At 41.9% G+C, this 17,841-nt stretch overlaps 1 long non-coding RNA gene and 2 pseudogenes across 1 annotated transcript in view; 2 read left to right on the top strand and 1 right to left on the bottom strand.

Moving 5' to 3' along the window:
* Positions 1-17,841, top strand: part of LOC117980895 (uncharacterized) — a 397,942-nt gene that overhangs the window by 359,188 nt on the left and 20,913 nt on the right. The window lies entirely within an intron of this gene.
* Positions 2,673-3,575, top strand: LOC129392947 (tRNA-splicing endonuclease subunit Sen15-like; annotated as a pseudogene).
* On the bottom strand, positions 4,347-4,573 carry LOC112440633 (small nucleolar RNA U3; annotated as a pseudogene).

Raw genomic sequence — 17,841 nt, 5'->3', positions numbered from 1 at the left:
TGATGTTGCTGAAGCTAAACTAAGAGGTGGAGCTTCATCTTTTCTCCTACTCCAGTGGCTTTCAGCCCCTCTTCTCTGCAGACTGTCATGCCCATAGTCACACCTTAGACTCTCCTCTTGCTGCTAGATGTTGGAGACAGCTGTCCATGCTATAAAGAAGATATTTACCAACAACCTGTGGTCTTGGCCACCCTTCCCCAAACCCCGTGAAGCAAATACCTTGGGTTGGGCTAGAGCATGGGGAGCACCTTTTCCCCAGGATCTAGTAAGCCTCACACTAAAGCAGACTATGAGGCCCAATCTGCATCTTGGATCTCTCCACACCCCAGGCAGCTACAAAGAAGAAAAAGACAGAGTGTGAGCCCAGAGTGCTAACCTTTTAAAGCTGCATAGACAAGAAAGAGAGAGGAAGAAAAGATGGGCAGTGGTCCTACAGAATAAACCCTGATCAGCTAACCACTTTGGTCACTTGGGTAGAAGAGAGAAGAGAGTAAGTCATATCCATGAACTGACATCTTTTCTCAAATTGACTTCACCATGAGTAAATATGGCCTCATCAGTACCGTGGAATTTGACCGAGCAGATTAGCATGTCTTCTACCTTGAGGACCCTACCTAGGGTAGGGTGTAAGAGAGCCTCCCCTCTCCTAGAGGTCTATGATTTGGAATATTCAACTTCTGAAATCCAATGAAACCAATAAATCTAATAAACCCAATAGATCGCCAACCTCCTTCAACCCCTCCATTTCACTTCCATGATTCCTTTCCAGCATTCTTGCCCTTTGTCTCTCCATCTGATCTACCCTGGAATCTCCAGCCTTTGTGAAGACAAATGAACAGCTGAGCCGAGCTGTAGGAGACCACATTGCACAGATTGGAAACTCAGAGACACCTTGCACCACTTCTTTTCAGATTAACACCTTCTTCCATTCCACACAGATGTTTTTCCAACTTTCCAACACTCTTATGAGCCTTCTTCCTTTTTTTCTATCCACCATCCTTTCCTCTAGCAGATGTGCTTGACTCCCTCTCTACAGCAGAAATAGGCTTGTGAAGGAAAAGCTGGTGAAGTTGATGAAATTCTTGTATCTGAACCAGTTGTACTTTCTTCCCTCCAGTCTCACACAAAAAGCTCCTCTTCAAATCACTAAGCAATATCCATGTTGTCTCTGAGTAGCATCTACTTATGCTTTTGTGATGTTGCTAAAAATAGAAGTCCTTAACTTAATGTACGTTTGATGTGCATTTCTTTTACTATGAAGGAGGTTGAGCATTTTTAAATAGTTTTGTGTACACTGAATCTTCTTTACCAATTCCTTCCATCCAGCATTTTTCTCTCATTCTTTTTCTTTCCTTTTTATTTTTCTTCTTTTCTTAGTTGGCCCTCTATGTTCTTTACTATGTTTGAGCACTATCTATTCTCATTTGCTTTCTTTCACTTTTGCCTTCATTTCTGTGATGGTTTTACCTTTTTCTTACATTTCTTTGTTGAGTTCTTCCAGCTTACATTTTATCATCTCCTATATCTCACTACATTTTCCTTGGGCTCTTACATATCTGAAGTTCCTGTTTCATAAAAGCTGTTGCTTTATTGATTATTTTGAATTCATACTATATATATGCAGTGTTTATCTGTTTCAAGGCAATATTTTTCTCATGAGTATTTCTTGTCTAACTTTTTTTTGTTCCTTCTTCCCTTTCCCTTGGTTCATAGTTACGTGGATTTTCACTTTTTGGTTCTTCATTATTGAAAGAGATAGTTTTTTTCAGACCAATTCTTTACCGGTAGGGACCAGTGCCAGGCTCCAACCTGGCTAGAATTTCCTCATTCCCCAGGGTTTTGTGAATGGCGATGATGGGCAGCAGTGGTTTTTTCTCACAATAACAACTTTCTCTTCTCCCCTGATGTCATAGAGATGGTCCATTTTCTCTACATACAACCTTTCTGTGTGACTTCTCATTTGGCTCTGCTTCCTCCAATTTTTAAAAGCAAATAGTGTGCAGAAGCACCTCTGCCCCTTATCTGTGCACCCTGTTGCAGTGAGGATTTGGAGTTTTGCACCTCAAGGAGTACCCCTTTTACCTTTGATGGCTCTTTGAGACCTGCAATCTCTGCATCCTGTCTCTCCATTCTTGTCAATTCTTACCCTCTCTATCATTGCTTTGGGAATTCACAGCTCCTTACTTTAATCATAGTGGAGTTTGTATTTTTGGTTTTTGCATTCATTTTTTGCCTTTGGATGATTTTTAGGAAGAGCTAGAGGAAATGCCAAATATATGCTTTAATATCTACGGCTGTCCTTTTATACTTTAATATCTAGGTCTGTCCTTTTATACTTTCTCTGAAACCTCGCTCTGTGTCTATTTTTAAGCTCTTCTATTTTTTTCTCAAGTTTATGTAAGGAAATAAAAAACCTCCCTGGTATCCCTTGTACTTAATGTCCTTATCTACCACTGTGTCTCCTCTCATTCACTAAATATTTATTAAATGCCTACCATGGGTGGGGCATAGCATTTGATATTAGGGTTTTAATGTTGATCAAGGTCAATGTCGCCTCTGCTCCCTCTGAGCTTATAATCTAGGAGAGAAAGCTGAGAATTAAACAAGCAATACAAATACTTTAAATTCACTCTCCCACGTTTCATTTACTTTTCAGTTGTCTGCAATCAAGCTTCTGCCTCTCAGCTCTGCTGTATTGTTCAGGCAAAGGTGCCAGAGAAAATTCCATTAACAAATCCAGTGGAAGATCTTCAGTCTTCAGCTCACCTTTCTCCTCCGTGGGGCAGTTCACCATTCCTCTCTCATTGAAACGTACCCCAGATTTCTGTGACCTCTCATACTCTTTGCCCTTGTCATCTGCCCTTGATTTCTCTGTCTACTGGCAGCTCCTCCTGCTTCTCATTAGCAGCAGGTGTTCTGGAAGCACTACACTAGCCATCATGGAGGAACATGGCGATTCTGAGCTGACCCCCAGCTGCAGCAGGCTGGGCCCTGGCAGCGTTCACAGCAGCTGTGCTCCCTCATGGGCCCTTCAAGGTTGGCTGGATGGGCACCAACCCTAAGTATTTAGAAATGATAGAATGAAGTACAGGAGATGACATCCAAGTTTATATAGCATTCTTAGTTTACCTGGACCTCATGGACAGTAAAAGTTAGCGTGAAGTCAATTGTGTGTGGGAATGCTGGAACTGCAGCTCATCTGCCTTGTACTGAGCTAGAAGGGGAGGGGCTGCAGACTGTGGTGTCTACCCCCTTCACTACTTCCCTCAGCCATAACTGCTCAAGGGAGATCTTGAAGGCATCTTAGAACACAAAGATGTTCCCAGTGGCATTACTTTTAATAGCCCAAATTATAAACCACCTAAAAATTTAGGTCAGGAATCAGCAAACTTTTTCTATAAAAGATCAGAAAATAAATATTTTAGGATTTGCAGGCCATACTTTCTCAGTCATAAGTTGTCAACACTGCTGTATGTAACACAAAGCAGCCACAGAAAATATGTAAGCAATATGGGCATGGCTGTGTCCCAATAAAACTATCTATAAATGTGGTCCCATAGTTTGCCATCCCCTCGTCCAGGAAATAGTCAATAAAAGGATATATATGAGTGGTACATTAAGTACTCTTTGAAAATTAGTAATCAATATTATTTAAAACATGAGAAAATGTTACATTAAATAAAAATTGCAAGATACAAAAGCGTATGAATGGCTGTAATCATGACTGAAATAACACACCCATCATATGATAAAAAGATGACAAAGGAAATCAAATTACTAACTGTGGTTGCAGTAGGATGGCAGGACAGTAAATAGATAACTTTGTCTTTTCTCAATATTTGTTTTCATTTGTATTACTTTTATAATAAGAATATTTTACCTTAAAAAAATTTTTTAAGTGGGTATGCACTCAAGAGCCTCGTTCTTGGCCCTTTTCTCTTTTCATTCTGTGTGTCTTCCCTAAATATCTTCCTGCACCCTTACAGTTTAGCTCTACTTTCTATGACAAACAACTGCCAAATCTATGTCTTTAGCTCAGCCTTATCTTCTGAGCTCCAGATTCATATTTCAGCCACTTACTAGACCTCGATACCAGGGTGTCCCTCCTTCAATTCCAACTAGACAGATCTAAAACTTCAAAAGTAATAATATTTGAAGTAATATCTCTGAAGTAATATCTCCAAAATGATTACTAAGCCAATATCCCCTTGCCTGGTTTAGTGGCTTTTCTGTATTCTGCATCTCCCAAAACTAAAGCCAAGCATTTACTCTAAATCTTTGCCATTTTCTGATAACTTTCAACGTATTTTATTTATTGTTCCTTTTTCCTTCTTTTTTTAACTGGGACCACTCCAACTGCTTTCTCCCCCTCTTCCTCTCCCAAAGGAAGAGAAGAACAATCATCAGTGGCAAGTGACAGTAGCAGCAAAGCAACTCCACGAGCCAGCTTCACGCTCAGGATCATCCTGCGCCTTCTCTTCATGGGTTCTGCTGCTCTTCCGCAGGTCTATACGCATTCAGAGAAACTTCCCTAGTAACAAACTATAGAATTGATCCCTGAAAGTATAATCTCTCAGTGTATTTTAATTCTGCTCCCTGGCCTCCAAGCCCAGCTTGACTGCCCTGGTCCAATCCCTGGTTGTCCCAGGCCCAGACGACTGTCATTGCCTCTCAGCTGGTCTTCCTGCCTCAGTCTCACTCCCTTCCAGGCAATATTTCCACCAATCTCAGGGTGATCTTCCTAAAATCCAAATTTAATCACAACAGACTCCTATTTAAACCCTTTAATTCCCCCCCCTTCTTCTGGATAAAATATAAACTCTTACCATAATTTTAAAAACCTTGCATGATCTGGCCTCTGCCTACCATCCCAGGATGATGTCCTGCTGCTCCCATTTCTCCCCTGCCCTATACCTTATGTGCTACTATGCCTCATTACTCCTTCTCAAACCCAACATGACAGTTCAGCCCTGTTCCATCCAATATGCTTTTTCCTGGGATACACTTCCTGAAATATTTCTTTTCCTGGAACACACTTCCTCTATGTTTCTACCTACATGAATCATTCTACAGGATTCACCTCAGTGGCTGCCTCCCCATGGAAACCTGGCCTGCCCCACAGCCCACCCTACCAACTTGTCTCTTCTGAGCACCTGTTTGATATCCTGGATGCATCTGCCCCATTGCATTGGAATTCAGTTTTTGTTCATCTGGCTTTGACTAGGCTGAGAGCTTCTTGAGAGCAAGGACAGGGTCTTACTCATCACTGCACACTTAGTATGTTCCAAAGAGCCTAGGGCTTAAACGCGTGTGAATGAATGAAGGAGCAAGTGGTTGAATGAACTGTGGTGAGATTACGATGCGAGGAACAACCTACACTAGTCAGTGGGGAAAGGCATTTTGTAACATTGGTGGTGTTGAAAGATGGGAAATACAGTCTTTCTCTCTGGCTATTTAGTATTTTACAGCAGATATTTTCTGAAGTGTTAAAAGTTAAATCAGTTTCCAGGAAAACATGACTGGTGATGTAAAATATGTCATGAGGGGAATATTTCCCCTCCTAATACTTTCCATGCACATGAAAGGGAAAAGTGCACCCACCACATATGCATGATGCTGTCATCTAGAAGTTCATGCTCTCATGTTTCTCCAGGCCCTTATGTGCAGGGTAGCAAATGAGTATGTTGGCTAGGGATCGGTCCACGCACAAAGTTGGCGTGCTCTTTGCCGTGTAATGAGTCATCTCCCTGTCGGTACCTGGTCAGCCCCAGCTCTGAGACAGAGCAGACAAGAAGGGACCCATCTGATGTCCTAGATGCATCTGTCTCATCGTGTTTGAATTATACTGGGCTGATCTGGCCAGGCATGAGGAATAGTGCTCCATTTAGGCATGGAGTCACCCCTAGAGCCCGGTCTACTATAAAAGACAGCTATTGGATCCCGGGAGTGCCCATGATGAAGCCAAAAGAGGTATCAGGTCACACACATAAGGAATCCATGGGTGTTGAAAAATATTGATAAGATGGACATTGTGTCCTATGATGGAAGTCCCACATGAGAGCAAAGGCAGAACCTAAGGCCATGGTCAGAAGTCAAGGTATAGGTTCAAAGTGGACCCCAGGGAGCAGGAAAGGCAACAGCAGTTTCCTTAAGAAACAAAACCTACACTACAAAACAATGGCAATATGGTATTGATCCTGGTGTTTTTATATATATAGATAAGGACTGTGTACGGAACATTTTTTTGGTTTTGGGTGCCCAGAACCATTTCCTCTTACGGTAGGTAATAGAACCTATCTTTCCTGTGGAAAGCGCATTCCTGTGGCTTGAGTGAAGCTAACCTCACCCTGCCTTGACCCCACGGCGGGCACATGGCCCAGACCTGACCTCACATTCCTCCCCAAGATGCTGGATCTCCAAGGTGGTTGATTGTAAGTCCCAGACTTCTGGCAGCCATGTTGCTTTCCCATCTGAAGGATGAACAGGCAGAAACAAATACAAGTGTGAGACACAGAGAGAGTCAGAGACTGGAGAAGAGCATTTGACCCCTGAAGCAAGAAGCAGCCCTGGAATTTCTTTTAAATTCTGGATTTGGGGTCTGTGGCTTGCAGCCAAAGGAGTCCTCCCACTAGAGGCCAACGTGTGTTGCTCTTGAGAGGAGGCTGGACTTGGTCGATACTTGGGGCTGGGTTTGCAGTGTGGGCAGGGCACCAGATCTTCTGAGAAATTTTCACAATTCTCTATGTGACCACCGCATTTGACGCTGAGATTTTTGTTTCCCAAAAGATAAGTCTAGATGTTTAGTCACTGCTGTTATATTCTTTCCTATGTCTTTGTGTTTCTTATCCTTTTCACACTCATGCTAAACCCTCTGAATGAGAGGAGGGGAAGGCATTGGCTGTATAGCAACTTTTAAGACCACTTGAAGCCACTTATCCAAAGGATACTAGAAGTCATCCTCTGAATATCTGGGGCCTTCTTGTTTAGTGGAGGGCAAGGGACTCCTAGACCAGAATTACTTGTGATCTGAGAAGTCAGCCTAGGCCTGATTTCCCTTAGGGTTTCATTTCCCCCTGAAACTAAAGCTGGAAATAGAGCTCTCCTTAGTCCTCCTCCTGCAGAATCACATAATGGTCCTGTATAATTAGCCTGAAGACATTCCCTGCTGTTAGTTTGTCACAAAAACAAGCAGAAAGCACTAGTAAGAAGAGTAGTTATTTAGAAGTAAATAGCAAGGGAAGGTTGGAAATGTTTGATCTCATATATAGATACGGCTTTGTGTTCTCCAAGTAATTACTTTTGATTTACTTTTTTCTTAAAGTGCATTGAGATTGGAAGGTTAGCAAGAATGAACAATAAAATTAGGTACTAAAAACAAATGAGGCTCTCAAGGGATAGAGTCAAATAAGAGAGAGAAAGTCTTGGCCCTACACTAGTTGCAAAACAGAGTTTTGTCAGCCCCTTCGGTATTTATCAGACCTTCCCTGCTAACACCAATTAAATGAGAGAGGGGATCTCAAAGTTTGGGTCAAAGCCTTTGATTTTCAGATAAGAGATCACATCAACTTTCAGAGAAAATCTCAGATGTCTCTAATATTTCTTTACTATAAAACCTCCTCCAAGGTTTCGATTCCAGAAACGTTTGAATCGCATTTCTGCAAGGTACAAATTAATAGCCCTTACAAAGACTGTCAGAGATTTCATTTTAAAACACTATTAAACCTAGAAGGTAGTAGCCAAATTGGAGAGGATGTTTGATCCTCTCCCAATTTTCCGCTGCTGCAAAGCAGAGACTGATAGTAAATCATTCTTTGCAGTCACTTCTCCTGTTTTTTAAGAAGAAGAAATCATTTTAGAAGTTTTTCTCTTTTTTTCCTTGCAAGAGCTTCATAACGTCGGCACACAGCTTGTGAAACAGAGGGAGAGAACAGAAACCACATCCGGAAGTAATCATCTCCGCAGCACTGTAATGGATTATATGTATTAAAGGGGCCGTGGACTAAATTAGCGTGAAGGTATTTCATAAAAAGTTATGTAAATCTTAAGTGGAGGTAATGCTCTTCTCCTTAAACTTAGGAATGAGGAAACGGTAGGCCCCAAGACCTTGCTACAAAACAGTAGCTTTGCTACTTCTTGTGCCACCAGATTAAACAGACAACTGGAATGACACCACTACCTCATATACTCACATAAACTAAGTTTTATTGTTAACCTGGACACACTGAAAATCATGAGACTGATGGAGCCAAACTTCCCACAATTGTCCAGTCAATTTGCTATCCTTCTATTTTTTAATTTTTTGGGGGGGAATAGGGAATAGCAAAATTGCCTTTTTCTCAGCACTTACTCAGTCTGTAGATAATAGAAAGTTCTTATTCCTTTTAAACTTGCAAATGAGATTCTTTATCTCAGAGGCCCAATCACCATTCCAAAGAGAATATTTTTATTTTCAAGAGATTCTGTTTTTAATTGGCTACTTAGAAAGTCTATCTTAGAAAACATACATACTTGCTGGAGTTAACTTGTTCTATATTGTTCAAAAAAGAAAAAATCTACCAAAAGGAAAACAAAATGGACATTGAAATGCTGTTTTCAGGGATAATAATACTTAACAACTTGGGGGGTTGGAGGAAATCGGTCCCCTTTAATATCTCAGTTGGCACTTCGCCCTGTTAGCCCTATGCTAGTCGCATTGTGCTCAGAGGCAATCAGACACTTGCAACGATTGCTTTTACAGCACCACAGAACTACCTGCAGTAATTTGGTTGTTTTCAACCATTCTCCAAATAAAAATATCCCTTTAACGCAAAGGCTCAGAGTTTATGAGTTTTTTTTTTTTTTTTTAAGAAACTAACGTACACGTTCCCATGCATTTTTATCACCTTAGGCTAAAAATATAACAAGCAAAGACTGAGAAGGAGCTGGAAGAAATTAAGAAGAATGCTTTCCAACGTTTGGAAATTCCTTGAACGATGCACATATAATGTATATGCAATAACTCTTCAGTAAAGGAAAAGACATAAAGAAATGAGAGACTGCATAAAAGCCTGGGCAATTCTATATTTTAAATAATAAGGTGAAACGGCAAAATGTTTTGTTCTACGTGGTATCTGTTCAACTGTAATTCTATACTCCACATGATGTGAAAATCTAAGTTTGAGCAAAGTTGGCCTTCTTTTTTTCTTTAATCCACACTGACATTGTGCCCAGAGATGGGGCTCCAGCTGTTGAGGGACTAGAAGAACCTCAGGGAGTGAGTGATCGGCTCAATACCGAATCCTCCGTGTGCCGAGAGGATCACTTTGACCCGGAAGCCATTGCAAATTGTTGCTTTTTCTTGTAAGTAGAGTCTGCCCCCACGTGGTGAAAGTGAGAGGCTGCTTTTACACACCAGGACACCTTCCTCTCGCTTCTAGGGCAGCAATTTTTGTAGCGACTGGCGCCCTTTTACCACCATTCTATCTTTGAACTGCTCTTCTTTCTTCCCTCCCCTCTGTCCTACTTCCCCCTTTTCCTCTTCTCCTTCCTTTCGTCTTCTTTCTGTTTCATCCCCTCTACTTCTTCCTTCCCCTTCGCTTTCCTGAGCCCTCCACTGTGTTATTCAGTGGCCCAGACCCCGTGTCTGGGGGAGGATCTGGACTCTGATTTGAGGAATTCAGGAAAGACAATTTCAATAAATAATTAGAGAATAATCACTTTAAGGGATAACAACATGACATCGTAGATCCTGAACCAGAGATTGAGATACCTGGCTTTCACACGCTGTGGCTCTGTCCCAGAAATAGGATACGGATATGACATGTTTATATGCAAAGTAAGAAATCTAGGCGTAAGCATAGCTTCATAGAGAACCAGGAGGCAGAAAGACAAAATGGGTTCATCTGCCCTCTTTTTAAAAAAAGCAGTAAAGACACCTAATGCTGATCCCACCAGCTCCCGCTGAGCCACTCCAAATACATGCAATCTAAGCAATCGAAAACCAATGCTCATGTGGCAATACAGCCTCAAGATAAAGCTCCTTGTTTCCCTCGTGGTCCTATTACAGGCAGCCCATCATCCCTAGGGCCATCCTGAGCAACCAGTCCACCCTGGACATCATTTTCATCATGTCACATCCCTACCCAGAAATCTTCAAAGGTATGTTGCCTTCAAAGTCCAAATACCTCGTGCATTATTCAGGATCTCTCTCTCTCTCTCTCTCTCTCTCTCTCTCTCTCTCTCGCAAACACACACACACACAAACACACACACACACACACACACACACACACACACCATAGTCTCAACCTACTCAAGTTCTCTACTTCAGCCACATTTCTCTCCTGGGCATCCCCTAATGTCCATCTTTTTCTTGCCTCTGTACTTTTACATTTGCTGATTCCCAGCCCAGAATAGTCTTACTCAAAGGCCACAGCCTTTTGTGGTGCTTCTGTCAGTCTGGAAGTCCTTTTTTTTTCAACACTGAAACTGCATGAGTACACAAAGCAAGACATGTCACCCAGGGAGATGGAAGTTGAGGGCGCTTTCATACCCATATGAAAGCCTCATATCAAGATATAATACATATATTTTAATACAACTGTAATTTACAGAGCTATTAATCTTCCAAGGCAGGAGGTGGGGTGAGGGTAGGGAGGGCAAAGTGTTCATAAACTACCAAGGAAGAGTTCTAGTGGTTTATGCTATTGCCAGAATCCTGAGATGGAATTATGACCCTATAACTCAAAGTTAGCCAGCTTTTTCCATTCTCTAATGGATGCCTTGGAGACGTGGCTTCCTGCTCAATTTCCCTGTATACTCTGTAGCTTTCACTCCCTTCCAAATGCACCGGGGAGCCTCCTAACCACCTCATGTGACAAGCTGTTTGAGCTATGTCTTTGTTTGGGAAATGTAGAAGGAAGACTCCCATACCCCTCTCAATCTAAAGATTCTGCATAGGATGGGGGCGGGAAGAGCTCTCTTCCATAGCAGCAGATAGAAATGCCATGAAGTGCCCACCCATGGCCTCCAAATCGGCACAAAATATCCGCAGGTAAGGGAAGAACTAAACACCACTCAAGTATTGCCCATCGTTTACCTTCTGTATGCACAACTAGTATAGTATTACTTGTCGTAATCCATGAACCCTCTGCATTGTAAGCACCTGGCATGGTCCTTGGAAATGCTGGTTCCTAGGCTGCACCTCAGACCTATACAATCAGAATCCAGGGGGTAGAGCCTTGAAATATGGAGGTGTTATAAATAATTGAAGTCATTCGTATCCATTTGAGCATTTGAGCATCTCTTTTTCAGGTATTCACTGTGTTTTTCTTCATTGTGCTGAATGCAGTACTCCAGACAGGGCCTGCCTCAGACAAAATCACAAAGGGCTAAATGTGTCAAAACTCCTGCTTCATGAACCCACATCTGCCCTTGGACCTGCTGCTCCTGATCTCTGGCCCTGTGGCTATGTCAGTGCACTCATCCTGACCCTGGGCCCCCTGAATGCCAGCCTGGACTTATCTTGCCCATGCGAACATGTGTGAGCACCTAGGCCATTCCTTTCACCTTCCTGTCTAACAAATTGATTTGATTTGTGCCTGGTTTCCCCAAGATTTTGCTATTCATTAGATGACAGTTAACCAATATAATTTAACGACTAATCCATATTAAAGGGTTAATGTAGGTATTTGTTACTCTTTGGCTGAGTCGAGGGACATATTCTGAGGCAGATGAAGAGGGGCTTGGCCTTCTCATTCACACCAGTTAGGTTTATCCTGTCTCTACCATTTGCTAGGAGGTCTCAAATTCTATGCAATTTTATTTCTAAAGTGGATTAATAATCCCCCCACTTATCCCCAAAGAGTGGAGCTTAAAAGCACTTTAGGAACTGAAAAGTAGTACATAAGCAAAAGAATTTGTTATAATTCATCTCAAGATCAGCCCCAATTTATGGATACCGTGGAAATTGTTTTCCTGATTTTCACTCTCCTGGTAGTAATAAAAAAAATTCTGATGAAGGTCCTTCCAGCCAAGTCTATGTGGAATATGTCCTTTGATAAGGTGGCCAGCGTTCCCGGAGCTGGCCCTGCCTGGGCTCATCCTCTGTGTCCTCTCCATCCTCATGACACTTGGGCTTAGACCAGCCGCACCGTGTGAATATGGCCTATTGAGAATCACCTAGGGAGTCCTACCCACCACACTGCACAGAAAGGAAACAGCTCCAGAGAGGTGATTGGAGGTACTGGCAGGGAAGGAACCAGAACCTGGACCACACTGCCTTGAGGTACGGTTTCCAAATGTATTTTCAGATGTCTTTGGGACATTTTTATGGTTCTTGGGGATGTGCCCACCTCATCCGTTTCCATCCCTTGATGTCTCCCATTCTCCTCATCTCCATGCTATGACCAAATTGCCCTCTAGATAGTTCTTCTCCTCAGCTGTCGCTTTCGATGTTAAGAACATCCTCTAGGAGTAGCATAACACATCTAGATGCTCTGTGAGCAAAACCCATACCCTGTGCTTTGCTGGCCCTTATCTGTGTAGACTGTGCTTTCTCTGGAGATTCATGCCACGCTGACATTTGGCTGCCTACTTGCTGCTGAAAGGCTTATGTGATGGATGAGTGGTTAGACTGCACTAATCTGCTCTGTACACAGCTACGGCCTCATATGGATGATGGGAAGAGCTGGAAGGATGAGAAAAGATCTTAAAAGTCATGACCAACTCCTCCAAAGAGACGGACAAGAATCCCACATGGAGTGTGTTGCAGTATGTTCAAGGAGCTTTTCTAAAACCTATATTTCAAAAAGACTAAGCTCAAGCCTCTGCCTTTTAGGCTACATCAGCACACTGAAATGAGCCCCACAGATGGCCTGTGTACATGAACTCCTGGCATACTGGTTTTTTTTCAGCCCCAGAATTCCCTTGAACTTTGGAAAATGCTAATTGAAATACAAGGCATATGTTCTTTAGCGTGAGCCAGTGAGAGAAATCTAAGGACTGGACAATGCTGTCAAGTAAATATGATGCACAGTAACAGTGGCGGTGTGTAACTAGTAGCGAATTTGAAAACCAAATCTGAGAACATTTGGTGGCTTGATTAATTTGCTTTGCCTATCCGCCATCTGTTGTTGTCTCCAGGAGCCCAGGATGGGGCACCCTGCTTGATTCTGCTGACTTAGGCCACCTGGAAGCTCTCCTTCTATAGGGAGTGGGGGTGGACTCTGCGGAACAAAAGTCCCCGGCCCTGCTCCTCTGATCCCACTGTGCAGCTGGGAAATCAGGTTTGTAGAAGCAGCTCCTCCCATATGCTTCAGAATGACTTTTACTTCCTCTATCTCTGTTTAAAACCAGTGTACATTCACAGGTTCACCTGTTTTATATCTACCCATGCTGATAACTGCAGAGAAAAGTGAGGTCACTTGGTGACAATCAGCCAATTGCTTCTTTTGAGCTGAACTGTAGAATGTCACATTTGAATTGTGCTACCCGCCCCACCCTTTTTGGCTGAATTAACTCATTCTTTTCAGAGCAAAGCTTTTCACCAAATGCCTTATACAAACTTGGTGTGTAGTGCCCTTGATAAGTAAGCTCAGCTTTGCTTTCTGAACTAGGTCGTGAAAATAATGCTCATCTTTGCCCTTGTCCTGCTCCCCCAACCCACACACTTAAGTGCCCCATTCATTTTTCAATAGAAACATAGTGAGTGTTCACATGTGAGCTAGATACTGGGGAGTCAGAAGTGAGAGCTTAGTCCTTGGTCCTCACGGGGCTCACAGGCTAGTGGGGAAAGATAAATAAAACTACGCTGCAGATATTTTGACAGAGATTTACCCAGGCTACTTGTAGCAAAGATTTATTGTAGTCCACCAAACTGATTCCACTCTTCTTCCATATTAATTGAGTTGCCCAGCTCCACATCACACCTCCTTCCCGTCCCACAAATTCCCTCCCTGCAACTTGGTGTGGTCATATGACCAAGACCTCCCCATCAGGAATATGAGTTAGAAGTGATGTGTGCCACTTCCAGGCCTAGGCCTTCAACCATGGCGCACGTGCTCTACCACTTTCTTACCCTTTCTGGTGAGCTGGAACATGATAAGGCCTGTAAGCTAGCATCAACCATGTGGAAGAGGATGGTGCTCCAGGTGATGGGGAGAAATGAGATGGAAGGAGCCCTCGTGACTGCACAGAGCAAATGGGCCCCTCTGCCGGTTCTGGATTGCTTCGAGAATGAGAATAAAGGGCTTTGTTTCTTAAGCCACTGTGTTGTTGGGCCTCTTTGTTACTGCAGCTTAGCTTTCACTCTAATCAGTACAACTCTGTGTTCCACACTGAAGCACTGTCTGAAATGGGAGTAAACAATCTTCATCTGAGATTACACACAAAGAATTTCCATATTTCCTTGATTCAGATTCACCAGATGTTAATGCTTTCCCATATTTGTCTATCTCTGTTTGTATATGTAAATATATATACATTTGTGTGTGTATTTCCCCTGAACTGTTCATGAGAAAGTTACAGACATAAATAGTTAAGTGTGTATTTCTATCAAAAACAAGGACATGCTCTTACCTACAATAGTACAGTTGTTAAAATCTGAAAAAGTAACATTGATACCCACCTTATTATGTTACCTAAGGACCTTATTTCATTATTAGACTAATTGTCCTAATAATATCTTTTATAGTAAAAGAGAGAAAAAATGTATTACTCAATGATCCAAGCCAAGATCATGTCTTCAGTGATCATTGTCTCCTTTTCTTCTTTAATCTGGAATAATTTCTCAGTTTGTCTTTGTCTTTTAGGACTTTGACATCTGGAAGAATACAGACCAGTTATTTTAGAGTTTGCCTCTCTCAATTTGAGTTTGTCCTCAAGATTAGATTCAGATTATATTTTTGACAGGAATCTCACAGAAGTGATACTGTGCTCTCATTGCCTCCTATCAGGTGGCACAAAATTTCCATCTGTCCCATTACTGATAATGTTAACTTTGATTACTTGGTTAAGGTGCCAGATTTATCCATTGTAGTTACTATTTTTTTCCTTCATAGTAAAGATGAAAAAGGGAGAGAAAATAAAAGGAAAGGATTCCTTTTATTTATAGGGATTCATACCATTAGACAAGAAGGTGCTTTTCCTTTACAGATCTTTCTTTGATAACCCCGTCTCTATTCCTGGGTTCTTCTTAGATGGCTTATGGGACCCATGAATCACATCTAATCTCCTCACAGAGCCCTCTGTATGACTGAATACTCTGGCCTTTTGGCCCCTCTGATGCACTGGCAAGAGGTTGTCCAGCCACACCCTTGGCTTTCCCTTTAAGACATACTTTCTTGACAGTAAATCTCCTCATTTTAATGTCTTTTGCAATATGGATTGGCTGAGAATTTCCCAAACTATCAAGTCCTGGTTCCTTTTTGCTTAACAGTTCTTTCTTCAATCCCTCTGTTTCCTTTTACATCTTACTGTCAGCAGCAGGAAGAAACAAGGCTGCATCTTCAACTATTTGCTTTCAACACTAAGCTTTCTGCTACTATATAGCAAGGGTCACCTTTCTTGCAGTTTTCAATAAGGTGTTCCTCATTTCCTTTGTGCCTCCATCAGCAGTGATGCTAGCATCCATATTTCTATCAATGGCCTATTTATGGTAATTGACGTATTCCCTTAGAAAACATAGGTTTTCTCTACCGTGCTCCCCAATTCCTTCTGAACCCTCACAAGTAAATTCTTTAATATCAATGTTTTACTTGCAATCTATTCAAGACAGTCTAGGCTTCTTCTATTATATTCCTCAAAATTCTTCTAGCATCCACTTATTACCTGTTCCAAAGCAACTTTCACATTTTTAGGTATTTGTTACAGCAGCACCCCACCCTTGGTACCAAAATCTGTATTCATTTCTTAGTACTGCTGTAACAAATTGCCACAAACTTTGTGACTTAAAGCAACACAAATTTATTATCTTATGGTTCTAGTGGTCAGAAGTGTAAAATGGATCCATAGGACTGCATTCGTTTTGGGGACTTTAGGGGAGAATTTGTTTCCTCACCTTTTCCAGCTCCTAGAGGCCTCCTGTATTCTTTGGCTCATGACGTCTTCCTCCATCTTTAAATCATCTTCCTCCTCCCTGACCTCTGCTTCCATCCTTAAATATTCACTCACATTTCTGTCCCTTCTGCCTTCCTCTTATAAGACCCCTGTGGTTACCTTGGGCCCACCCAGATAATCCAGGATAATCTCCCCATATCAATATCCTTAACTCAATCACATCTGCAAAGTCCCTTTTCCCTATCATGTCTCATATTCACAGGTTCTGGGGATTGGGATGTGGACATTTTTGGGTGGCCAGCTAGAATGGTCTTGAAGGTCTGTCTATTGTCCATAATGACCCACACAAAAGAAGGTAGTTAATTCATCAACTTAAAGGTGAATTCATTGAATTAGAGGTTAATTCATCAGTCCTTGGTATAATCGCCAATAATTACAGGGAGAATAGTTGGGTCAAAAAGGAGCCCCCAACACAAATGGTGAGACAATTCATGGTCCATTCTCTTCCACATACAAACATAGAACCTGAAAGTCTCCTAGTTACTCCAATTTGATATTTGTTGTTAAATTTGATCTCAATCACAAGTATGTTGAGTTAAAAAACATGGGCAGTGCCACTGAGTAGTTACAGTCATACATTATTTAACCTAACACTGCTCAGGCAGCGGGAGAAGCATATGAATTTATAATCAGTCAGATTGAAACAATGTTGTGCCAGACTGTGTGTTTGTAACCATTGATAACATCAGACATAGCAGAATATTCCAGGACCAGTCATGTCCCAGGTTTCTTTTGCCCAGGCTGCCACCTGGAAAATGTACCAATCAGGCTGACCCGGATTTGCTATTAGGGGAAGGAAAGACATACCATGTCCATGATTAGTCAGAATGGAGTCCCAAGCTTTCATAACGGATCTATATAACTCTGTACTCCTTTTGTACTAATTATTACTCAGGAGTAACCAAAAAGGATGACCTTTTATTGAGACAGCCAAATCAAGTGACCAAATTGCCTTACTAAAATATGTAGACCAGGAAAATGTACTGGACAAAGAGTCAGAAACACTTTTGAGTTAGTTTTTGAGAATGCCATTCTGGCACTCAGCAATACTGGATATAGTAAGGAATATGGAATGTCCATTTAAGTATTTGACTATTATCTCATTGTTAGATGTTCTTTGCAAATGATTCAGAAAGCCTAATGCATGACACAATTTCACTTTAAAGCACAATGGTGTGGCTAGAGTCAGCTGATTGGACTGAAACAGCAATAGCATAACCTTAAAAAGAAAAATGTCAAAGCACTGAGACAACAATGGTAGTCTCAAAAGGGGGTCAAAGATTTGATATAGTCAATTTGCCAGGAACAGACAGAGGTAATGTCCTGTGCAATGTGGCCTACTTTACCACAGAACAAACAGGCCAAAATTTGGCAGGAGTCACAAGTCTGGTATGCAGTGGAAGCTTCTGCATCAGAAGCACATGGTCCTTTACAGTGTCTAGTCTGCAATGGTGGATCTGTTGCCATTTCTGATGAGGTGAGGACACCAGGCAGCAATAGGAGCAATCTGGGCATTGCACACTCAATCAACAGCTCAATTCTCATTGTTCCCATCAGACAACAGGCCCTTACAATGCCATCAACACAAGGGACCCAGACTATCTACTTGGGAGACACAATTTGTTTATACAGTTCATGGCCGCAGAGAGGAATATCTTTATCTGCCCCTGTTAGTCTTCCAAGTGGCAGACCACATGGCTAGGCCATTGGTAACAGCCTAAGAGTCAGAAATAGTCCTTAGGAGTA

The sequence above is a fragment of the Pan paniscus genome, chromosome 6 (genome assembly GCF_029289425.2).
Source record: "Pan paniscus chromosome 6, NHGRI_mPanPan1-v2.0_pri, whole genome shotgun sequence".
Lineage (NCBI taxonomy): Eukaryota > Metazoa > Chordata > Mammalia > Primates > Hominidae > Pan > Pan paniscus.
The sequence above is the reverse complement of the archived record's forward strand: the minus strand, read 5'-3'. Positions and strand labels throughout refer to the sequence as shown.